The following is a 7,387-nucleotide window of genomic DNA, read 5'->3' on the forward strand; positions in this document are numbered from 1 at the left end:
AGTGGTAGGTAATCACTCATTCAAAATAAATTTCAAGTGTAACAATAGTGTATTTATAGTTTATCAACATGCATTTAAAAAATTGTTTAATTTGTCCTATTGGTAACCATTGTAAGTTGATGATGGTATAATAGAAAGTTAATATTCTAAAACAATGAATAAAAATTTAAATTAAGTACACCAATAATAACTAGCGCATGAGCGATTATTGACTAATAAATTTGGTGTAATGAATGATAAATTTAATATTAATTCTATATCTGATCAATCTAGTGAATATAAAACATATGGGTAGATTGATATACTAAAAATAAAGTATATTAGTTAACTATACACCAAAAATAAAGTATCATGTATTATTGATATGCATGTTGATATATTAAAAAGGGTAATTTTTTTAAGAATAAAAAAGGGTAAAAATAGAATAATGAAAAACGAAAAGGGAAATTTTTATAGATAGAAAAATATCAAACTATTTATAGAAATAACAAAAAGACAGACTTCTGCTATCCGATAGACTTCTGTTAACCTCTATAAAAAAAGATTAAAATTTTGTTATTTTGTATAAATAATTTCCTTAATTTTCTATGTTTGAAAATATCTACGATACTTCATTGATGTAAGACTGAAAAATTGGGTCCAAATGTTAGATGTTGCCCACTTTAGCTTCAACAACCAGAAAAGCTCATCCACGAGGAAGACCTTCTTTGAAGTGGTTTGCGATCAACAGCCTCTCATGCCTCACATCATAGACCGTCCCTATGCAGGGAAGAGCCCTCAAATGCATAACTTCACCAAAGAATGAAGATAGTCCTCTGAAGTAGCACGAACATGTCTAAAAAAAGCATCGAGACGTATGAAGAAGTGGGCCGATACAAAGCATAGACCTCAGGAGTTCCAAATAGGCGACCACGTATTGATTAAACTACGGTCAGAACAATTTCAGTTTCATGGCCAGCGAGACCAATGCCTTGTAAGAAAATATGCATGGGCAGTCGAAGTGATCGGGAAAGTCGAGAAGACCTCTTATTGGGTTCAGTTGCCCTCATGGATGAAGATTCACCCTGTCATCCATGTTAGCAATTTGAAGCCCTACCACCCTGATCCCAATGATGAAAAATGCAACACAATGACTCGTCCACCAGTCACGATGAAGAACACGGGCGAGAAAGAAGTCAAAAGAAATTTTTGCAAAATGAACGCGCCCGCATTGGACGACCAAGGCGAGATGTACACGAGTTCTTGGTGAAGTGGAAATACCTCCTAGATGAAGAGATCAGTTGGGAGCGCGTAGAAGACCTAAAGAATATTTTTCAATAGAAGCTGAGTTCGAATAGAGTCGGTTGGTGGGGTCGTCGACCAATTGAGTAGGGGAGAACGTAATAGTCATGCTTGTCCAGGGCATGTTGCTCGTGGCCGCATGCCTAATCCAACCCCTTTTTATCATGCTTTCATATTATGTATTTCATTAGTTAAGTTAGTTTGCTTTCCTTATACTTTTTTGTTTGTAAGTGACTGCTCGCCCTTTTGCATATGCAAGAGTGCCAGTTGGCTTTTTATTCAGAATGCACTATATGGAGATAAGACTAGTCATTATATCCACATACCTAGAGTAGTATGCTATAAAGCTGATGTTGCTTTCTAGCATACTACAATCTTTCTTTACTCAAATAATGCTTTCAAACATTTTCGAAAACCTTTTCCTCAAAACCCGTTTTCTAAAACCATTTTCCCAGAAACAGGGGTGGAGGTTGCGAAAGGCACTCAGTGTGCCATCGGGGATCCGAATTTGAATTGGCTAACTTATTTTGAGCGGGAACAAGTGCCACACAATCGCTAAGAGAAGCTTCTGAAAGGGCGATTGTGACATTAGGCGCACGCAGGTTGGGCGTGGTTGGGTGGCACTACTACTGCCCTATTCGAGAAAACCCCCATTTCAATTTAAGCCAATTTCAACCCTACTTAAAGCAAAAATTAGCACATATTTCCTTCTGAAATATGTTAAAGAAGCTTTAAACTAACTAACCTCATAATTTCAGCCCTTAACTTCTCTTCTACAGCTCAGAATCTCTCTAGGACTACACCTTGCTCGGATTCGCCAATTTTACAGACAACCTTCACTAACTTCATGATTTCTCCATCCTTCCAAGCTCAAATCACTCCGAGCCCTGGGTTATCTTCTACACTCAATCTTAGTTCAAAACTCACGAAAATGGCATGGGTAAATTGAAAGAACTATCCTTCCAAAAATACCCTTCATGTGTAGACAAATTCTGCCTTTTCATCATTCAATCATTTTGAAACAATCAGCTGCTTGCTTCTATTTCACGTGGCTTTTTCTCATTGTCCCTTATTCCTTCCATCCCTAATTAAGTTTATTAAGTTAAATTAATTTATAAATTTAGAATATTGATTTAAAAATATTTTTCCAACCCTAGCACTCCTCTTTACCTTGACCTACTTGTTTCACCTACTAAGTTTTATTTTTTCTTTTCTTCTAACACTTAGCCAATCTCAACTCATATTCATTAGCTAATTGCCCAATCATGATACATTGCTCCAATAACCAATAATATTACCAAGTTACAAAATAAGTAAAAAGATACTTTCATTGTAAAGTAATTTCCAACTACTACTTCAACATTTAACAACAAAATATGCTTATGTCATCTAATCCAAATGATTCATTTAGATAAATTCTAAACTCACTTATTTGAGTTAATTCAAAGCATAAACAAGAGGTAAAAGAACAAGGGCTTACATGCGTCCAACCTTATCCATATATAGAACTTTTAGGTTATCTCTTGAACATGTTCCACTTCGTATATCAACCAAATACTGTTCAAGACTACATATCATAACCTTAGATTTTTATGATTAATGGATAAATTAATATTGCATATTAATAATTAAGTTAATAAACTAATTAATTACGAGGCTTTAGGACACAAAGCTCAACAATCTCCCACTTGCACTAAAGCTAGTGAAAAGCCGGTGAGACATGTATCCTAGGGCATATTCTATACCCAACATGTTCTCCCACTTTTCCTAGCAAAGAAGAGACATGTCTCGTAATCCTAGACATTCTAAGTGACTCTCATACACTTTAGCCTAGAGAGTTATTTTATATAAATTAAACCATATGTCATTAAAAGTCATCTTAGTTATTACCATGATACTTTCTCTCAATATGTCTTATCCTAGACATTAGTGTTTGCTAATATCCTTAATCTTAGTCTTTGCACTATTATTATTATCTTATAAAAGTGTGATAGACTAACTCAGAACTGAAACACTTTCATATCGTTAAGGATATTTTATAGATAAAATTTTGTTTCACAAGCAAAACATGGATGTCTTGTGTATCAATCTTCACCACATCGGATGAAAATTTATCTTACTGTAGATTTCCCTAAATCTCTGTAAGACCTAGTGGATCTTGTAAAATATCATATCTTAACATTATATACAAAATTTCTCATTGTCCATAGATACTTTGAGAAAAAATTTTAATTTTCAACTCAATGGTCACACCATTAATATAACTAATATTACTAACCAATTAAATGTTAAGTCTCATTAATGCATTAATTGTCTCCTACTAAGAGAAGATAATTAATTATCTGTTCTCAACACTTGAGGTGTCTTAGAAAACTCTTCCTAAGACTTGTTCACATTAGAATGATACACAATCATTCTTCTGAAGTTCTGCATCTAATATTTGACAAACAATTTGTAAATATAAGATGCTTGAGACCCACTTAATATTATGTCCCTAATTGGTTACGTAGTTAAATTTTTATGTTATATTACAACATTCACAATGAGTAATGCGTCATTAACATAAAACATGTAAATATCCACTTGTCAATTAATGACTCTTTTGTCTATAATAGATCATTAATATTTGTTCAAACTCACAGGTTATGATAAATTTTATCAAATCTTATATTCAAAGATCTAATTATTTAATTCATTTCTCAAATGAATATATAAAATTTTGTAAACGATCTTTGAAAATTGAACTTCCTTGTTTGTTTGTGTTGATGCATCCTTTAACCTTTTCATAAAAAAAAAAAAAAAAAAAAAAAAAAAACCAAAACATTCGTTTTACATATCTCATATGCAATAATGAACAATGCTTATAGAATCTATTATGACAATGGGGGAGAAAATTGACAAACAATTTAATTTCTCTCGATAGATTTCACTCTGTGTATTGAGTCTTACTTTGAAGATCTACATCTTCTTATCTACACATGGATGTATCTTTTGTAGATCTATTCATATCCTGTGGGTTTTACCTCATCAAGAAAGTCTACAAGTCTAGACTGAGATGAAGTATATAGACTTTATCTCAAGTTCATGACTTTGACCAAACAATCCTTGTCAACTTCCCTCAACACGACTTTGAGGACGATAAGCGTTTAATTTGTCAACCAATACTACAAATTTGACTTCCATTAAAGTAATTGTAAAGGTTGAGTTATCTCATAACTCTCCACTACGATAGATACTTATCCTTGTTTGATTAGGATTCATTTGATATTCAAATGTGATTAAATGGTTAATAACACTTATTAACCTTTTAGTAGTTATACTTGGAACCAAAATATCAACACTATTTAACCTTAGTAAAAGCTTGCAGTCTTTTATTCAACATTCCTTATAAAATTAATATTTTTTATACAAATACATAATTTTATTCAAGATTGCATAAAAGACTATTCTGTTTCTCCTCGAGGGCAACCTACATATAAGCATAACTTTGAACATGTATATTCCTTTTTAGTTTGTTTCAACATATGCATCTTAACATACCCAAGTCCTGAAATGTTGTAAACTAGTTTGCTACATTTCCATAATCCAAAAAATTTTCTCCAAGATAATTTGAGAGGGAATAATGTTCACATTGCAATCTCTATTGCACATCCTAACAAAAGTATTGAAACGATGTATAACTAATCAATGATGTGATCATGTCTAACAAAGTGCTCATATTAAACATGACCAAGTCCAACAAGGTTCTTTCTCCTTTTGAAGCATAATTTCACCCAAATTGTATCTAATGCTTAAAATTGAGATATAATCTCATTTCCTATCAATTAGGCGTAGTACTGAAATTTCTGTACTTTTATGATATGATCATAATATGTCTTGATAGACTTGCCCAATTGATTTGAATTTTAGTTTAACTTCTTTGAACTCTTCAAAGAAAAAACTTTCGTCGCATTAGATAAAGATACTCATACACTTAAATATTCATCTACTAGATTGATGATACATTTACGATATTTATTTGACTTTTATATTCTCTAGACCACTTGGGTCAAAATGTGCAAGTCAAACATGTTCTTTGACCCTTTCCTTATCCAATAAGGTTCATTGATTATCTTGCATGAAATGCAAGATTTTTAAATAATTTAAGTAATTTAACTTTAACTCTTAGAGAATGACATGTACCAGTCTAAATTTGATGATAATCAACTTTAATTGCCAAAGAAAGTATCTCTTAGGAAAAAAATAATGTCTTTCTGTTATGGATTCAATAATCCTGAATTCCTCATTGCAGTATTTGTATGTGAAACATTTTAACACATACTAACTGTACTTATTTAGGGCTGAACAGATTTTCAAACAACTTTTGAAAATATGCTTTATTACATAAAACATTCATACCATATGAATTAACTAGTAACAAAGACTTGAGAGATTGAATTTTACTTATGGTGATAAAACCACAATGTTCAGCATAAGTAACAACTATGACCTCTCATTGTTGGGATTGGTGTCTTAAATCTCTCTTGTATTCTCGTAGTTTGTAAACTTTGTAAACGAATTATATCAATAAAATAATTGTTATTTTATGAGCATACACTCAGGTAACTAAGATCCTAGGTTACTTTATGAACTTTAAACATATATGTAGAGACATGCAGGTGGATCATGTTTAAATGATAACCTGAACAAGTCTGTTGTAGATGGATAAGGCTGGGTACTTTATTCTCGTGACACTATAGATACAACTTGCTTCGTAATTGTCACAAGCATTGTAAAGTGCTACAAATGATCTGATCCCAATTATTCATGTGGAGACATGTGAATGGGGTATTATATACAAAAAGTTTGTATAAGACCGAACCACGAAATGAATAGTCTCTTTCTATAATACCATTGCTAGAAGAGACTTACATTTCACCAGGATGACCATAGGTAACTTGACTTGAATCTTGAGTGAATTGTGAACTCTTACCTATGAAGGCGGTCTTTTGATTTGCATGGGTGAGAGTGGCCAGATTCACTTACTTAATATGCCTACCACTTTGGAGATTCGTCTGATTAGGGAACTAAGAACACAACTACTCAAGAAGGAATCCATTCCTTCCCTATTGTTAGGGTAAGCATAGAAATTTCTCTCTTAAGAACTGGTTCTGGAGATTAAACAATGAAACAACCCACCTTCTCTTAACCAGATAGAGTTTCAGTTATAGTTGAACTATAACTTATTATTCTTAGAAAGATTAGTGGTACTTAAGGAGTTATATGTAACTATAGGGGAAAAATGGTAATTTTGGTATAGCTATACTTACGAACAATTTGTGAAGGGTCAACGCATTGGTTATATCAAGTGGATACAAAAATATATCTGTAGTGCGAAAAGTGCAGTTGTCGGTCTTTAGTGAAGTGACCGATAGTTAATGGAGGTTGATTAATTTAATTAAAGAGTTTAATTAATTAATCAAATACCATTGAAGTTTCAATCTATAGGTCCATAGAGCCTCCTCGTTAGTTCAAATAGAAATAATGAGAATCAAATTAATTTTTGATTAATTTGAATTATTCAAATTGATTAAAAGGAATTAATTATATGAGATATAATTAATATAATGTATATGATACATTATATTATAAAGTTTTAATAGGAGAAATAAATATTTGAATATGATTCAAATATTAGTTATATAAATGTGATGCATATAAAAACTATAGGTCAAAAGTAATGTGAATTTGATTCATATTAATTCTATAGATTATGTGAGAGATTTATAAACTATAAATTATATGTTATATGTGATATAACATATAGTTTTAATATATATAATAAAGTTAGTTATTACATATATTATTTATTCAAAGTTAATTATTACATATATTATTTTTTCAAAATTAAAATAATTTTTCAATATTTTTTAAAATAAAAGGGAGGAAGTTGTTTTTATAACTCCCTCCAATAATCTCTCAACCTTTCCCCATTATACGTGAATTGAGTATCACATTTGATAGAGAGAGGGAATTCTTCGCCGTCCTCCTCTAAGCCTCTCTGCCTTGGGTGCCAAATCTTCTAAAAGAAAAACTCTTTGCAAAATTTCTCTCAGAAAACTTACCT

The sequence above is a fragment of the Benincasa hispida genome, chromosome 4 (genome assembly GCF_027475165.1).
Source record: "Benincasa hispida cultivar pf3 chromosome 4, pf3_genome.v1.1, whole genome shotgun sequence".
In the NCBI taxonomy this organism is placed as follows: domain Eukaryota; kingdom Viridiplantae; phylum Streptophyta; class Magnoliopsida; order Cucurbitales; family Cucurbitaceae; genus Benincasa; species Benincasa hispida.